This window comes from Mesoplodon bidens (genome assembly GCF_964165515.1).
Source record: "Mesoplodon bidens genome assembly, chromosome: 12".
In the NCBI taxonomy this organism is placed as follows: domain Eukaryota; kingdom Metazoa; phylum Chordata; class Mammalia; order Artiodactyla; family Ziphiidae; genus Mesoplodon; species Mesoplodon bidens.
Window position 1 is genome coordinate 2,044,884 of NC_138168.1, and position 19,363 is coordinate 2,064,246.

The 19,363-nt window shown below is 41.8% G+C and overlaps 1 pseudogene across 1 annotated transcript; it reads left to right on the forward strand.

The window, feature by feature from the left end:
• The first annotated feature begins 783 nt into the window (after positions 1–783).
• LOC308626058 (ferritin light chain-like) lies at positions 784–1,311 on the forward strand (annotated as a pseudogene). The gene has a single exon. The product of its transcript is annotated as a ferritin light chain-like (transcript).
• The last annotated feature ends 18,052 nt before the right edge of the window (positions 1,312–19,363 follow it).

The following is a 19,363-nucleotide window of genomic DNA, read 5'->3' on the forward strand; positions in this document are numbered from 1 at the left end:
CAGAGAAAGGTTTATTGCAGGATCGAGCAAGGAGAGGGGTGGCCCGTGTTCCAAAACACCCTGAAATCTCCAAAGGATTTCAGCAAAGTATTTTTAAAGGCCAGGTGAGGGAGGGACGTCCCAGGGAATGTGATCATCTCATGCACAATCCTCTGATTGGTTGATGTTGAGGCCACAGGACAGGTAACATTATCCATCCTTAGGTGCCAGAAGGTCTGGGGGCTACGTGCTCATGATCATCAAGGAGTTCATTTCTTCCATTGGGTGGTGGTTTTTAGCATCTGAAAACTCAAGAAATATGCCTGAGATACTATTATCTGAGTACTTCAGAGAGGAACTACAGCAGAGGCTATGGGGGATGGGTCTGTCCTAGGAAGGCCCCATAGGGTACTGCTTGGTTACAAGGTGACCATACTTTGAGAACCACTGCTCTAGTGGCTTGGAATGTTAAGAAAGTAATGGAAGAATCCCTACCCAGATCTAGCTTCTAGTATCGCCAGCTATTTTGGTGGGGGGAAGGGTAAGTTTTGTCCTTGCTTGGACTTCTTGTTCATTTGTATCAAAGCCTATTTGAGGCAGTGAGCTCGGCAGTCCTGCAGATCTGCCTTTTGCTTCAACAGTGTTTGGAATGAACAGACCCAGGGACGCTCCTTGCTCCAGCCCCCAACAACCGTCCAGCCTTTCTTCCTGTCGCAACCTTTGGAATCAGCCACTCAGCTATCCTCAGCCTCCAGGACAGGCCAACACCGTTTTTTGAGTTTAGCTCCTTATCACTGATCAACCATGAGTTCCCAGGTTCGTCAGAATTATTCCATCGAGGTGGAGGCCGCCGTCCACCGCCTGTTAACATGCATCTGTGGACACTTACCTCTCTCTGAGCTTCTATTTCGACAGCAACAATGGGACTCTGGACAGTGGGGCCACATTTTTCGCCACCTGGCTAAGGAGAAGTGTGAGGGCGCCCAACGTCTCTTGAAAATGCAAAACCAGTGCTGCGGCCGTGCCCTCTTCCAGGATGCGCGGAAGCCTTCTCAAGATGAGTGGGGTAGAACCCAGGACACTGTGGAAGCCGCCGTTCTTAGGGAGAAGAACCTGAACCAGGCACTATCGGATCTGCACACCCTGGGTCCTGCCCGCACACACTCCCACCTCTGTGACTTCCTGGAGAGCCGCTTCCTGGAGGAGCAGCTGAAACTCATCAAGAAGATGGGCGACCACCTGACCAACCTCCGCAGGCTGGCTGGTCCGCAGGCTGTGCTGGGCGAGTATCTCTTCAAAAGGCTCACCCTCGAGCCAAACAGGAGTCTCTGAAGTCCAGCGGCCACTGAGGAGCCCCTCTGGCGTCAAAGCTTCTGCCTGAAGCCCCCTATGCAGCCACTAGGCAGCTTTGTAACCGCCCTGGAGCCCTCTCCCAAGCCTTGGACCAAATGGAAACAATAACGCTTTTTGCAGAAGAAAAATAAAAAGCCTATTTGAAACACAAACAGAATAAAGAGAAAAAAAGAAATATAATGTATATATATATATATATATACATGTATATATATATATATACATGTTCTTTTAACATATGAATTGCCCCACTTTATCTGTGTGAAATAAGTTTGTTCCCGTTATTGGGCTAGTCCTCAAGTTTTGCTGCTCGTATTAATTACCTAAAGAGCTTTGAAGAAAAACATTGGTGTCTGGGTCCCAGCCCCAGAGATTTTGATTCAGTAGGTCTAGGGAGGAGCCTGGGCACATGGAGGTCTCAGAGTTCCCCAGGTGATTCTAATGTGCAGCAAATTTGTGAACCACCTTTTGGCTTCAATCCAGCTAGTGATCAGATATTAAATCTAAGACACATGCGCTAGTGCGTGAGCTCTGTTGCTAGGTGTATTCCATTTTCTTCCTCCTGGAAGATTCGTGCCAGGGAAAATGATTGATAGTTGTGTTACTTCTCTGAAATGGATAGAAATTTCCAATTAGCGTGAACAGGGGAGGGTGAATGGGTGAATGCAATAAGGTGTATCATTTACGTATGGCCCTATGTGTATGGCTAGAAGCTTTTGCAACTGACGTCTGCCCTACTTTTCATTCTAATGGTAATGCTTGTCCTCCTAATGCAGCTGTAAACTTTATAAGCCCATAGGTAGACAGCATCACAAAATATTTACCCCTCCCCACTGGCCCACTCTCAAGCTTCACGCCCCTTCCCCAATACACAAATGTACATCAATGCGCTTGAGACCAATATCAACATACTGACCTTCAATTCTTCTACTTTGCAGCTTCCCTCTTATCAGGAGATGTCAGCATTTAGTGCAAGGACAAATGCTTGCCTCTTGGTGAGTAATGTAGACAATGCCTCCAAGAGACAAATAGCCCTTACGGAGGGGGAAAAAGTCTTTCAAAATGGTTGATGCCCAGAGGAGGCATTTTCAGTCATCTCAGCTTAGAGGTCAAATATCCAATATTAAAAAGGTTAAAAAGAAGAAGAAGAAAGCAAGGAAGAAAAGAATGAAACAATTTTCTTATCTCATAGTAATAAGGCAGTTTTCCATAAAAAAAAAGACTTAAGCCTTAAATTCTCTTTCCTAATCAAAATGTGCTTTTCCATCTTTAGACTATTCCTCTTATATCCTGTATTATTAATGATGCTTAATTCTTGAAATAGCACATGGATGAAAACAGAAGCTAACCTCTTGTCCACTATGAATGAAATCTTCTTTTCCTAGGACCCGTCTACAATGTACAATTTGGGGTTTGCCAACATAATTATTTTCTGTGAAATAAGGTACAGCATTTTGCATTTTCAATATACAGTTATACAATATATTGTTAACACAACATAGTTAATATAGTCAACATAGTCAACACAACTAGAACACACAAGATATGATGCCACTTTGGTGATTTTCTTCATCCATGTAATTCTGAAATTTGACAGTATAGTTTTCATATTCTAATGAACTGAGTATTACCTTTTCAAGGATAGAAAAATAAAATAAATTCATAATATTCTTGTGTGGTTTGCCCTTGGGGTGGATTACCATAAGGGGGGGATATTTGAGCCTTTCCCCAAGTCATTAAAAATCCTCCAGCGAGCAGCCCCTTGTCCTCTCCAGGGAGTGGGGAGAAAGGATCTTTAATCATAAAAATCCTGGGGGGACAAATATCGGAAATAAGACATCTGCTTCTGTGCCTTGTTGTTTTGCAGAATAGCAATGATTGCCTTAGCAGCTTCTATTGCCATATGTGTACAATAAGTAAATGAACATAAAATTGAATGAACGCATAAAAGAAGGATAAACCCACCAGCTTAAACCCACTCTCTCACCTGCTGTGCCCCGAAACATGAAAGAAAGAATCACGGGATCATAAGGATTAATAAAATAACAGTCTCTGTTAACAATATTGACAGGAGGTATAAGGATAATTTGTCTGATGTGGGACCAACAGCTTAATTGCTTAATTCTTTTTTTTAAGGGCAATTCTTTCATTTATTGTTTAAAGATTGCAAGACAACATCTATATTGTTTTAGCATAATTTAAATGTTTTACTTTTTTGATAAAGCAGAGTATAATAGCAAAAACAATTAGTTTCCAGTAATATCTATATCTCTATTCAGAATTAAGTCTTCCACAGACATGTAACCTGGAAACAAAAGCCTGTTACAATAAGCAAAGCTTCAACGGAGTGGCTACTTTTCGGGCCAGGGAAAGGTTCATCCCTAAAGGAGGATGATGTGTTATGTAAAATGGCTGCAAGGTCACAGCCTTGAGGGCGTTGGAAGTCTATTTTCCTATTCCATATTAAGTAGTTTGGTGAACTTCAAACGTCCGTTCATCTGCAACCAAGCTGGCAACCTTTAACTGATATTTCAAGCAGGTAAGAAATAAATTAAAAGAAATCCCTACATTGATGTTCCTTGATTTACACTGTTAATTGGTTCATTAACATGTAATTCTGTCTAAGAATTACATTTGAGTCTCCTTGCTCAGATTTTGGTTAACAGTACTAATCTTTAGAAATTCAAGTTCTTATTAATCAATAATTTGTCAGCTAGGATATGTTCAGGCATCAGCTGCAACTGCAGAATAGGTGCACTGCCTCAGCGCTTTGGAAAGACATAATCTACAACACTACTAGCAGACACAACTTCTGTTACTAGACAGCATATGTGCAGTACAGCAAGACAAAAACATATATTCATATGTGCCGCGGACCAGCCGGAGAAAGAGGATTTCACCGCCCAGGGTCAGAAGGGACGGGGTAAGGAACTGAAGTAGCACCGACGAATGGGGTCAGAAGGACCAAGACAACTGATGGTTGCAAGGCAAGTTTTACTATGCTACGGTTGCAGATTATATAGACCAGAAGAGGGAAGGTTGCCAGACGGTGGTTTACATTATCTAATTAATGACTGTCTCCGCTCAAGGTTAACTTCCCTGGGAGAAAACCCATAAACCCAGAATCATCCAAAATAACCTGCACGTGCAGGGGGGAGACAGCTTTGCTTGTCTCATTTTACATACTTTCTGATTTCTGGGCCCTGGTGATTTACCTCCCGTGGAATGGAACAAGGAGGGGAACAAGTAGGGACAGTCCCTTCGAGCAGCGGCAGCATGCCTGGCATGTCCGTAGCCTGATCTCAAGGCTGACTGTTTCCCTCAGTTCCCCTTTTTTTATTTTTTAATTTTTGCTGCAAAATAATTCCATGAAGCTTAGTGCCGAGAGTAGTATATTGTTGCATGAGGATACGAAACAGACATGAGAAGATTATTATCAATAATAGGCAAATTATGGCCAGGGTAATAAATCCTGACAACCCTCCAGTAATCCACGACTGAGGGTTTAACCACTTTAAATGGTCCAGTAAAGTTTTAATTACATCTTCTTGCGAAATATCATCAAGATGTGCATTTTGTATATCCTGAATTTCAGCATTTAATTTTTTAAGATCAAGACTAATATTATTATCTGACCAAACACTCAGCAGATGCATTTTTACTTTTTCCCATTCCCAAATACAGTCATTGTACTTGTAAGGAGTAACACAAATCCATGTATACTTTTCATGACAAGCTAAATGCATCCTCAATTTTAATGCTCCCATCTGATCTCCAATCCCCAAAATTGCGTTTTTAAATTCATCTAACTTGTTATTCATCTGTAAATCTATGTGACTTTGTAAAGATAAAGCAAGACTGGTATTTTGAGATAACTGATTAGCAAAGTGAGCATGATTAATACTCCGTGAAAGAGCAAGACCGGCAGTAGCCGCGGTAGCAGACAGAGCAGCCAAGGCAAGTAAACTTACTGTTAGCCACCCAGTAAAGCGTCTCCTTCTCTGCAAGGCTTTAGAGAGTTCCACCCATGCCTGTACTCCAGTATCTTCATACCAAGGTTCTCTCAGCTGTACAGGCACCATAACATATATGGGTTGCCTTAGTATAAGCACAGATTGTGTTCCTGCAGGAGGGAACATACAACTGTAAAAATACAATGAACACAGCTAATATTCTATCCTCCTTTGGAAGAATTACCAATGTTAATAGAACCAATCAAAAGTGTATATGGAGGAGCAATGCAAGTTATAACAGGCGTATTGGAATAAGTTAGAGCTAGTTTCCATATATCCCAGTTCTTTTGAAATGTGATAAACCTATCTATGACGGGAATAGAAGAGATAAGAATTTACCCCTTGGCATAATCTATAGTACACCATATTTGGTTATTATTCCAAGATGCATTGCAACATTCAAAATTGGATCCAGGAAAGTTAATGGTCATAAAAGGAGGAAATTGAGTTTTTGATTTTCTCTTAAGAATAGTAACCATATGTCCAGCCATAAGTATCCCTTGTCCTTCAAGTAAATGCTTCATACACAAATAATTTCCTGAATCTTCACCTGTAACCTTGGCTATAGTAATAGCGGAATCCCTAAGTGGTGAGGCGTATGAGATTCGACCTCTAATATTAATAGGTTGCCCATTTTTATAGCAAATGATGGTATCCTTAAGATCCTCTCGTCGGCTGGTAGCCGGGCATGTAAGAGTAATGTTGGTTCCTGTAAAACGAAGGATGCCTGGAGAGCCTGACAAACTAATTGATTGATCCGTTCCCTCATCAACATCTGTATGCTCATAACTAATAGCCTTTTCACATCCAGTTTCCAGATTCAATGGGCTAAGACAGACAGGATAGGTACTAATCCAGTTAGTATAATTTACAGACATATTGATTTGTTTTATATTCCCAATAAGAGGCCCATAAACAGTATCATTGTAAAATACAGGAAACTCTGCTTCAGACCAAGATATGGGTTGTAACAGTGGAGGATCAGGTACATAGGCCCAGTAAGTTGCTGCATTAACAGAGGGAACACATGAAATGGTTGCCAACATAGCCAAAAATAAAGTCACAGGTGTAACAGGATTATTCTGTTGTTTCACTAACTCTTGAGCTCGTGAAACCAATTGTTTAATTTGTCCCCAAGTTGGAACATCACTCCTTTGAGTCGTCCTGGCAAGTGGTCTCCTCTTCTTCTTCTTTTTCTCAATCAACACTGTCAAATTTTTGGGAGAGATACAGAGCTTCTTCATCTTCTGAACTAGGTGTGAGCTGTGGTGAGCCATCTATTTGCCTGACTAAGCTCTCAGAAACCCAGAGATGTGCAGGAGCTCATCTGGGAAATATACACACGTGACCACGTCCCCAAATCAACACAGGATCAGGACCACGCCAAGTGCTGGTTAGCGGATCTTTCCAGAGGACCTCCAGAGATTGAGAGGCCAATCTTGGCTCAGCCACCAACCTTTCCCCTGTCAACAGTGAGAAAATTTAAAATACACACAGCATGATTTATAAGGTTATGTAGAGTTGTTCTATATAATTCCCCCTTTTTTATTTTTTAATAGTTAGCTTTAAAGATCTATTTGCACATTCTATAATACCTTGTCCTTGAGGGTTATATGGAATGCCTGTAATATGGGTAATTTGTAATGAATCACAAAATGTTGCAAAAGCAACACTAGTTAAGTGGGCCCATTATCTGTTTTAATAATTTTGGGAAGGTTCATGAAAGCAAAACAGTGTAATAAATGAGTGATAACATGTTTAGTAGCTCCTCGGGTCTGTGCTGTAGCACAGAGGAAACAACAATAAGTATCAATAGTGATATGAACAAACTGTAATGTCCCAAAAGACGGGATATGAGTAACATCCATTTGCCATAAATGACTAGGTAATAATCCACGAGGATTAACACCATAATGTGGAACAGGAAGGTGAGGTAAGCATTGTGGGCATTGCTTAACAATTTGTCGGGCGGCTTCACGAGTACGGGAAAATTGTTTGTGTAATGTAGCCGCCGACTGATGGTGTAAAGCATGCGATTGTTGTGCTGCTTGTGAAGCAGTTTGATCATAACTTACCATAATATGAGGGTGTCCAGGACATGGACCATGAGTATCAACAGTATGAAGATAATGAATGCCATACCTTAGCCATTCTTGACAGCATGACGAACGGAAAGGAGGAGGACGGTAAATTGGGATATGTCCTGCTTTAGGGAAAAGAGATTGAGGAGGAAGAGTAACTTTAACTTTATTTTTGGGAGGAAACTGCACAGGATAAAGATCACGTGTAGATCGAGTTAAAGCATCTGCAGTCGCATTCATTTTAGACAATGGACCAGACAATTTAGAATGAGCACGGATATGCAGAGCTGCAACAGGACCGTCGTGGGAACGAATAAGCTGTTGAAGCAAATGAAAAGAGGATGATAATTCAGGGTCATTAGTATATCCTCTGGTCGCAGTCTCCAGAAGAAATAATAAGTGAATAAGATATTTACTATCAGAAAACAAATTAAAAGATATAGAAGGCAAATGTTTAAAAGCGCTAATGACAGCATACAGTTCAACACGTTGAGCTGAAGTCAAGGAAGTTTCTTTAATGAGTTTTGTTCCGTCGTCAGTGATTACAGTAGCCACTCCTGAAGAAGAACCGTCTGTAAAAACCAAAGGTACATGAGGAATAGGCTGTTGCCTAATTATAGAAGGAAAGATATAAGAGTTAAGTTTGCTGAATTGGATCGATTTATCAGCAGGCTAATGGCATTCCAAGGTACCTGAAAATCCTGCAAGAACAAGACCCCATTCATTACTATGTTGAAAAAGCCAATTTTGTTGACGAACTGAATAAGGGATAATAATTTGAGAAGGTTCTATACCTATAAGTTGTAAGCATCTAGTTCTACCTTGCATTATTAACTTACTAATAAGTTCATAATAAGGGTTAATAACTTTAGAGGATGTAGTTTTCATATGAATCCATTCAATAATTCCAACAGCTTGCCATAAGATGGCAGTAGGCACATGAGGTGTTGGACAGACAACTAAAGAAATTGGCAGGTGAGTATGTATTCAAGTTAATTGTGCAGAGCTGTTAGCTCTAGTAACTATTTGTAAAGCTTGAAATCCTCTGGAGTCATAGATCGTGAAGTAGAAGGATCTGAGTCACCTTTAAGAATATCAAATAAAGGCTCTAACTGAGCAGTAGGAAGTTCTAAGGAAGGCCTTAGCCAATTAATATCTCCAAGTAATTTTTGAAAATCATTTAATGTTTTAAAATTATCAACTCGAATTTGTAGTTTTTGAGGCCTAATGGTAGAGTTATCAATATATTTTCCCAAATAGAAAAATGGAGATTGTCTTTGAATTTTTTCTGAGGCAATGACCAAGCCAAATGATTGTAAGGATTGTTGTAAAAATTGAGAAGCAGTCTCTAATAAAGAAATATTATCAGTGGCTAAAAGTATATCATCCATATAATGTATGAGATATAACGTTGGAAACCTTTTCCTCACAGGACTTAAGGACTGAGCCAGATATATTTGGCATAATGTAGGACTATTTGCCATGCCCTGAGGCAATACTTTCCATTGAAATCTCCTCATGGGTTCCTTAAAATTTAAGGAAGGCAAGCTAAAAGCAAAATGTTTTCTATCTTCAGGAAACAAAGGAATAGTGAAAAAACAATCTTTAAATCTATAACTAAAAGATGATAATTGTGTGGTATGGCTGTTGGAGAGGGTAGGCCTAGTTGAAGAGCTCCCATTATTAGCATAGTTTTATTAACAGCTCTTAGACCCTGTAATAACCTCTATTTTCCAGATTTTTTTCTTGATAATAAAAATAGGATTATTCCAAGGACTATTGGAAATTTCTAAATGCCCTAATTGTTCCAGTACTAGTTGTTCTGCAGCTTCTAATTTCTCCTTTGTGAGGGGCCATTGGTCCACCCATACAGGGTCATCACTCAGCCAAGTAATTGGATCCGCAGTGAGTGGAGGAGAATCCAAGGCCCCTAAGAAAAACCCAAACCTTGTCTATCACTTTTTATTTTCACATCAATAGGATAGACAGTTCCTTTTTGATTTGTTCCCAGCCCTTCTGTGGGAAGAAATCCTTGATCCAACACCATATTAGAGACTTGAGAATTTGGACTATAAAGTAATACTCCCATTTCTTTTAATATATCTTGGCCCAAGAGGTTTAAAGGCAGCCCAGGCAAAACATAAGGCTGGAAGTATCCTCAATGGCCCTCACTATCTTGCCATAATAATAACTGACTACTTTGCATAGGAGAAGAACTCTGTCCTATTCCTTGAAGTTCTGTAATAATAGGACTAACGGGCCAATGTTTAGGCCAGTGCCTCTGCGTCATAGCAGAGACATCAGCTCCAGTGTCTAACAAACCTGAAAAAACCTTTCCATGAATGGTTCATTTCATTTCTGGACGTTCTTTCCCTATCTTCTGAATCCAGTAGGCAGCACTAGATGATCCAAAAGCCTTTGTTTTTCTCTTTTGATGTTGTAAAATTTGTCCATGAGGTACAAAGGGCAAAAGTAGCAATTGTGCAATTTTATCACCAGGAGAAATCGTTATTATATTTTTTATAGTTTGTGCCATGATTTTTATTTCTCCTTCGTAGTCAGAACCTATGAGTCCTGGCATAATAGTTAAACCCTTCATGGCAACACTACTTCTTTCCAATAATAGTCCAATCAAACCCTTGGGTAAAGGTTCATAGATGCCCATAGAGAGGGCCTGAGGACCCATTTCAGGAGTTAATACATATCGGGCGGAGGTACTGAGGTCCAGTCCTGTGCTTCCTGCTGTTGCTCTGGAGAGCGAAGATATTGTATGTTTTTGTTTTTGGTCAATGTCTGATTGATAGTTTGAGGATGATACACAGACGTTGCCCCTATTATTCGTTGGGGCCGGGGAAGGCCCCGGGAGGAGTTTCCCCACAGTGGTGACCCATCCCTGTGGGCCACTGAGCGACAATCTCGTGCCCAACGTTTTCCCCTATTGCATTTAGGGCAAAAACCAGGGATTTTCTGACCATGTGGAGGTTTTTGAGTAGGGAAGGAAGGAGCAGGGTTACAATGAAAAGATCCACATTCTCCAGCAAAATGACCTGCCTTTCCGCATTCAAAACTAGTCTTTGTTCTCTTTTGATTGTTTTAAACCCCACTTTAGTTAATGCTGCAGCCATAGCAGCACCCTGTATATAAGCAGGCCCAATGTCTGCACGAAGGCGAATATAATCCTCCAGTGTTCCCCGTTTTCTCCAAGGTCGAATCGCAGCCTGACATGCATTATTAGCATTTTCAAAAGCAAGTTGCTTAACTACAATTGTACCAGTGAGTCCATCCACAATGAGTCTCCCCACCGCCTGTAACAATCTGTCTACAAAATCAGCATAGGGTTCATCAGGTCCCTGTCTCATTTTTGAAAGATCCTCAGTTTTGTGTGTAGAAGGTAATTTCCTCCAGGCTTGTAATGCCAAATGATTTATTTGAGGATAAGCAACAAAGGTATAAGTTAATTGATCTTGTAAAGAAATATATGGTCCTTCCCCAATCAGCATATGATAATCAACTGGAATATCATGGGTAGCATTCTTTTCTGCTTGTTCAGCATCCCATTCATAAAAATTAAACTTCCATATTAAATAATCTCCACCATTTAAACAAGCTCGTGCAATAGACTTCCAATCAGCGGGGGAAAGAGCTTCTCCTGCAATAGTGTCAACCATAGCAGTAGTAAAAGGAGCAGTGGGCCCATATTGAGCACAAGCAGATTTTAAATCTTTCAAAACTTTAAAAGGAAGAGCCTGATGCTCCCTAATACCCTGTTGAGGATTATTAGGATCAGGTCTTTCTAGGACAGGACAACAGAAAATAGGATCTTCTCCTCGTTTTATTGCTGCTTGTACAGCACGTTGCAAGAGACTGAGCGTTTTTACAGATGTAGATTTTTGAGGAAGACAGTCCTTACTAACTTGCAGCTTTTTCACTGACTTATCTATCATAGCCATTAGAAAATCATCCTCAGGATATTTCTCTCTTTTATGTTTAAAAGTCTCATCTGTTAAGTCAAAATGTTCCTCTTCATCTGAAATATTTAAATTAATTAGCTCTTTCGGTTTAGGAAGTGGCGACACAGTAGCTGATAATACAGACTTTTCTTCTGTCAGAGGCTTATGTTTTTCTGACTTTACATTCAAATCAACACTATCATGAGAAGAACCTAAACATATTTTTATCAGATTCCACAAACTAAATGTAACAACGGCAGTATGAGTAGGCCCTCGAGACTCATAATAATTTTTTAAATCTTCTCCAACTTTCTGCCAGATTTCTATGTCACAGAGCCGCCATCAGGAAACCAGGGAGATACATCATGGATATGCTGCAAAAATTCAGTCAACTGTGAGGTAGAAACTTTATTACCCCGAGCTTTAAGCATCGAAAGTAAAACCGGAGCAAATAATTCACGCTCCTTTGAGCCCTTTTGCCCCATCTTATTTTACTTCTGACTGTTGCCTTATGCCTCTATTAGTCTCACTTTTACTCGTGTCCACACATATTTTGCATAAGGGTTCTCTTACCTGCACTTTCTTTTTCTTTTAATTGCCTTCACGCTTCAGGTCCCTGTTCGGGCGCCACTTGCCGCGGACCAGCCTCAGAAAGAGGATTTCACCTCCCAGGGTCAGAAGGGACGGGGTAAGGAAGTGAAGTAGCACCGACGAATGGGGTCAGAAGGACCAAGACAACTGATGGTTGCAAGACAACTTTTATTATGCTACGGTTGCAGATTATATAGACTAGAAATGGAAGGTTGCCAGACGGTGGTTTACATTATCTAATTAATGACTGTCTCCGCTCAAGGTTAACTTCCCTGGGAGAAAACCCATAAGCCCAGAATCACCCAAAATAACCTGCACGTGCAGGGGGAAGACAGCTTTGCTTGTCTCATTTTACATTCTTTCTGATTTCTGGGCCCTGGTGATTTATCTCCCGTGGAATGGAACAAGGAGGGGAACAAGTAGGGACAGTCCCTTCGAGCAGCGGCGGCATGCCTGGCATGTCCGTAGCCTGCTCTCAAGGCTGACTGCTTCCCACACATATGTTGGCTTGTTTAAGCCTCAAGCCCTCGATCCTTTGTTGAAATACAATAATTTCATTCCTATGGTTTTCAATACCAAAAACTCAACCTCCAAGAGGGCTAAAGTCTAATTTGTACTCCAAACCAAGTAGCAGTGCAGTTCGCTACTACTGAGGCTGAATCCATAAAGACTTCAAGACCACGACCAGAAGACAAGTTATTATATATAATACCCTAGAAGGCCTGAAACATAATTATCATATACATAGCTGGTCCTTCAGAGCTTTTTACCTTTAACATGTTTTTTTTGTTTTGTTTTGTTTTTTTTGCGGTACCCAGGCCTCACACTGTTGTGGCCTCTCCCGTTGAGGAGCACAGGCTCCAGACGCGCAGGCTCAGCGGCCATGGCTCACGGGGCCAGCCGCTCCGCGGCATGTGGGACCTTCCCGGACCAGCGCACGATCCCGTGTACCCCGCATGGGCAGGCAGACTCTCAACCGCTGCGCCACCAGGGAAGCCCTATAACATGTTTTTTGATGAAAGTTATTTAATGTACTGGAGATAATTGTGACTTACTGATCAAATATTTGAATACTTATACTTACCTGGGATTTCATTTCTGCTGAAAGAAAAAGAAAGAACAGGACTCACCTAAAAAAAAACAAACTTTAGAAATGAAAGTAAAAATCTTATCACACACTATCACTTTTGGAAGCAACATAGAGGGACAGTCAATGGTAAAACACTGGTGAAATAGGTCAAAACTCTAGGCCAAAAATCCATTATTATTATCATCAGTGACAGTACCACAACTGTGCCCTTCATACTTAATAAGCACTCCTAAGAATCTTCATTTGGCACCAGATGATGTGTTTAAGAGAAACACTCTGGGAGGTTTTGAATCAGACATAGTTTTGTGTTAGCCAAGTTACAGGAGGATTTTTACAGTGGGGGGAAGGGAAGAAGGAAACGGAGCAGAAAAAGAACTGAAGCCGTCATGTACAAACCAAGAAAGCACCGAGAGTTCCAAACGTTATGTCAGACACTAAAGTGACTGATACAGGCTCAAGTGGTTTATAAAACCTATAAAAAGACTACAGCATCAAAGTCCCCATTTATCTGTAGAGTTCAGAAACTAAAACAAGGACTATTTTAGCTTAAAACCTTATCTCAAGAGAATCATATACACTTCACATGAATAAAAATACCTGAAACCAAACATTTTAAAAAGCTCCAATACCCAAAATATAAAGAAAAAAATTAATTCAGAAGACTCAGTCAATCCATGATAATCACAAAACGGCTGGGCAATCTCTATCTCCCTTCCACACTAACCATCCATCCCCTGGAAGGCCAAGGGAGATCAGACCTTCCAGACTTACCTTCTAGACCTTCCAAACACCTGGCTGCTGCAAAATTCGATGGAGACTCCTTGTGGAACAGCAGTTTCCCATCTCTTGTGTCTCTCCCTATCGTGATCATGCAGGAAGCAAGTCTGGCTGTGCTATTTCTTATCATTGTCTGTCACCCATCTGCAACATGATATTGAAAAAGTAGTTCCCTTTCCCTCAGAAGGTTGAGGCTCAGCTACAGGGGTAATTCTCCTGGGCACACAGTCATGATTTAGGCCGACTCAGTGACTTCAACAGGCTTAATCATGTGATCGGGTTGGTTGCCAGCTGCATAATGCTCCCACATCTGTAGATAGAGCCGCTCTAGTTCCATCGTGTATTGTTTGGTGTTGAACAGAGGGCTAGATGTTCTCTGCTTCCAGACTTTGCCACGAATTTTCTTCAGGTATTCGAGATCAGTTCCCAGTTTCACAGCTATCTCTTCATATTCTTGTCTATTTTGAGCAATCAGCTCAAGACAGCCTAAACAAGTGAGCTGGGAAGCTGCAACTCGGGAAGCAAGCGTCTCTCCTGGCATAGTCACCATGGGGGTCCCTGCCCAAAGGACGTCCATCCCTGTGGTGTGTCCATTACAGAGTGGAGTGTCCAAGCAGACATCAGCCAGCTGGCCTCTCCGAACATGTTCCTCTTTAGGAGCAACAGGGGAAAAAATGATACGGTTCGGGGGAAGGCCCATATTTTGTGCGTACTGTTGAATATTCGCTTCTCCTGCTGCTGGAAAACGCAACAGCCACCGTACACTATTGGGAACACGCTTCAGAATATTTGCCCACATCTGCAAAGCAGATGGGTCAATTTTGTATAACTGATTAAAGTTACAGTACACAATGGCATCTTCCGGTAACCCGTACTGAGAACGTGTGGTTACAATAATGGTACGGGGAACCTCCTCGCCAGTGGCAGCCTTATTGCTGATCAGGGTAGTTGCCAGTCCATTGCTAATACTGAATCCATTAATTGAAATCTGAATTGGTCCTCTGTTAATCATTTCAATAACTGCTTCTGCAACAGTATTCATAGGAATGACAGGCATATTAAGAGCTGTATTACTGCTGTCTGCGTTGTCTTCTCGACCAGGACATTTCATCTTGACTATTTGCACATCTGATAGACTATCAAGAAATGCTTGGAGGTCGATGCCATTCAGCACAATCCGATTGTCATAAATGTGCCCATTGGACTTAAAATCAATGACGGCTTTTCTCTTCAGGTGAGGGAACATATTAGCATGATCACCAATAAAGTAAGTATGGGGCATATAAGCCAGTTTCTCAGAATACTGCTCAGCAACTTCAGCAGGTGAAGTTTCCTGATCAGTGATGATATAATCCATGAAAAGCACGCCACTAGTTCCAGGGTACCCCAGCCACATTGCCTGAATAGGAGCTGGCCTGAGAGCAAAGAGTTCATTTCGAGCACCCCTGGTATAACCATTCATGTTTACAAGGATGTGTATACCATCTTGATGGATGCGATCAGCTGCTTTCCCATTGCATGGAATCTGAGAAAGATCAATGAAATGATTGGCTTCTGCCATCACCTTCGCTCGGAAGTTTGTGCCATCATGTGGGCTCAGGGCATAACAGAATATCTCAAATTTATCAGGATTGTGCATGCCTGGAATAGACTGCATAAGATGAGAAGTAGGATGATTCCCAAAGTCAGAACTCACGTATCCTACACGCAGTCGACCATCACTGAGCTTCAAGTCTTTTGGATGTTCATACGGTGGTTTATGAAGGACACTTATATTAGCCAAGCAGAGGTTCCCATGCCTCTCAGCAATAGCCTTCCTGAAGCCATGAGAAAGAGGATAGAGCATACTATGATGAGGCTGCACAGAAGGCAACCTATTCTTCTCCAACTGGTCAGCCACAATGCTGGCCAACTTCTTCATTCGCTCCTCATAGTCTGTCCAATCACAGACAACCTGCAGGCAATGAGCCAAATTACAGTAAGCGTCAGGAAAATCAGGTTGAAGCTTCAGAACAGTGCGATAAGAAGCAATTGCTTCTGGAATATTCCCTGAATCCTGGTGAATGGAAGCCAGATTGCTGTGGGCATCCGCAAATGCTGGGCTGATCTGAACGGCACGAGTATAACACTGCAAGGCTCCCTGAACATCCTGCATCTCCCATAGAGTGTTTCCCATATTACAGTAGGCCTCAGCAAAGATAGGACTGATTCGAATAGCCTCCTTGTACTGCATCAGAGCTTCGTGCAGTTTTCCCTGCTGCTTCAATACACTTGCTAAATTTGAATGGGCATCAGCACAGTCTGGGCAGAGCTCTAATGCTTTACGATACAAGCGAACTGCCTCTTCACTGTTTGCGTGTTCTCCTTTGATGTTGGCTAGGTTATTCAGAGAGTCTGCATGGGTGGGACACAGCCGGAGAGCTGTATGATAACAATCTTCTGCTTCGGCAACACGGCCCTTCTCTTTGAGAGCGTTGCCTAGGTTGCAGTAAGCATCAGGGAAATGTGGTTGCAGTTCAATAGCTCGCCTGTAGGCGTCTATTGCCAGATCCATCAGGCCTTGCTCATAGTATACACAAGCCAGGTTGCCATGTACCACTGCATGATTTGGACTCAAGCTTAGGGCACGAAGGTAAGCTGCCACAGCTCTGTCAAAAATCCGTGCCTCATTGAAGACATTTCCTAAATTGATATGAGCATCCAGGAAATTGGGGTCAAGGGTGACAGCCTTTTCAAAGTGATGGATTGCAAGCCAAATCTCCCCTTGTGCATTGAAAACACAGCCAAGATTACTCCAAGCTACTGCAAAGTTCGGTTGCTTTCAAATAACATGCCTTGGCTTCTTCTAAGCCACCCAGGGCTTTGAGCAGGTTCCCCAGGTCACTGCGAACACAGTACAAATCAGGATTGTACTGAAGAGCAGAGACGTACGCTTGTACTGCCCCTTCCATGTCGCCGGCTGCTACCAAAGCGGCTGCCAGGTTAATAGAACCATCGATGAAATCTGGTTTGAGACGCAACGCATGCCGGTAATGCTCAGTTGCTTCGTGCAACTGCCCTCTTTCCTTGTACACATTCCCCAAATTCGAATAGGCTTCTGCCAGAAGAGGGTTCTGTTTAATTGCCAGAGTACTAAAGTGGGCAGATCTGTCCAGCCTTCGACACTGGAAGTGTATAGATGAAAGTAATAAAAGTACACCAGTATTGCCTGGCTCTTGTCTCCAGAGCTGCATGCAGTGTCTCTCAGCTGCCTCAAAATCTCCTGCCTGATATTCTCGATGTGCCAACTCAGCTAACCCTTGGAAGGAAAGCATACGTTTCGTTGCTTCTGTGCTGTCGGCCACGTTGCCCACGGAAGACGCCATCTGGAGCTTCTGGAGAGAGTGAAAAAAGGGGGTAATTGAGTCCCGCTGCCGCCACTACTGGCAAGAATGTTTCTAGTGGTAGCAAGCACGAGCACAGCAGCCGTACCACTGCTTTGACAGGCTTAAGCGGCGGCAACAGTTACAGGCAGCGAACCTTAGGAACTATGGTTGGCCATCTACCTCTCATGCTCTTGAAATCTTAATTCTTAACCCTGCCCTCTTCCACCATTTTTCTCCTAATCAGGGAATAAAAATTACCTATCCATTTGCCTTAGAAGAAATCAAAAGTCAGTAGGCCAAACACTTTTTAAAATATGGTTTTCTGTCCATTTGGAAATGAAATTCATGATTGACTTTTCTTCATCATTCATATAGTCAACGTGGAAAACATTAGGGCCGTGAATTTCAATACAGTAAGATGAGAAAATTTTTACTTGGCCTTCCCAAACCACTAATAAGTAACCGATGTTGTATATAATGCTAAAATCTTAGAGACTGAGTTTGATATTTTAAAAGTTCTGAAAACATTAGCTAATTTCTCCTCATCAAATTTCTTATGCCTCAAACCTGAGTATTACTTTTTAAAAGATAAATTTATTTATTTTTATTTATTTATTTTTATTTTGGCTGCATTGGGTCTTCAGTGCTGCGTGCAGGCTTTCTCTAGTTGCAGCGAGCAGGGGCTACTCTTTGTTGCAGTGCCCGGGCTTCTCATCACAGTAGCTTCTATTGTTGTTCCACAACTCTATGGGTTCCTTTTTAGGTCCTACGAAGAACCCTAGAAATTAGTTCATGTAATTATAGGTTTTTGCAAAATTGTCAAAAGTGAGATATTTTAATTTCCATCAGGTAAGACCAGCGTCTCTTTCTTTGTCAGTTTTCCTTCTATCATATTCTGCTATGTTGGATCATATTGGATTGGTCACAGGCTTTTTGGAAATCTGGCTAAGGATATGTTTTCAGTGAGGCTATTATGTGATTTTCAGACACCACCATATGTAATTGACTATATACTATCCCATTACAGGAATAACTTCCAGTACTCTTACTGACTACTCTACTGACTTAACTAGCACAAGACACAGAAGGGTAAGGACAAAAACCACCTTACAATATAGCCATGTCTTGCACTTCACAGCTCTCAAAGCATGTGCGTTTGAAGAAGAAAAAAAGAACTGAAAAGTATAAAACCAGAAATTATTCTGTGGAAAATTCTTTCAATCATCAGGCATGTGAAAGATAAGTCAAAGATTCAGTTTTCTTCAATGCTTAGTCAAAAAGGAAATTTCCTTCTGTCAAGAATATATTCCAGGGCTTCCCTGGTGGTGCAGTGGTTGAGAGTCTGCCTGCCGATGCAGGGGGACACGGGTTCGTGCCCCGGTCCGGGCAGATCCCAAATGCCGCATAGCGGCTAGGCCCGTGAGCCATGGCCACTGAGCCTGCATGTCTGGAGCCTGTGCCCCATAACGGGGAGAGGCCACAACAGTGAGAGGCCAGCATACCGCAAAACAACAACAACAACAACAACAACAACAACAACAATATACTCCAGGGGCTTCCCTGATGGCACAATGGTTAGGAAGCCACCTGCCAATGCAGGGGACATGGGTTCGAGGCCTGGTCTGTGAAGATCCCACATGCCGCGGAGCAACTAAGACCATGTGCCACAACTATGGAGCCTACGCTCTAGAGCCCGTGAGCCACAACTACTGAGCCTGTGAGCCACAACTACTGAAGCTTGCGTGCCTAGAGCCCGTGCTCTGCAACAAGAGAAGCTACCGCAATAAGAAGCCTGCACACCGCAACAAAGAGTATCCCCCAGTCGCTGCAACTAGAGAAAGCCTGCACACAGCAACGAAGACACAACACAGTCAAAAATAAATAAATAAAAAAATAAAAGAATATACCCCATCAATAATGTGTGTAATGGAATGGTGTGAATGAGTATTTTATCAGAATTCCTGTAATGCACAAACCTATAGCAGTACTGAAATCAGTAATGCATTTATAATAGTAAATATTTATGAGGAAGTAATCCATAGAGTTTTTCTCAAAGATAACAATGAAAATTAATGTGACATTATCAATAATAAATTGTGACGCTGAAATAAACTTTTCTAAACTATTAATAACTAAAAGCAAACTCTAATCAACCATGTTAAAA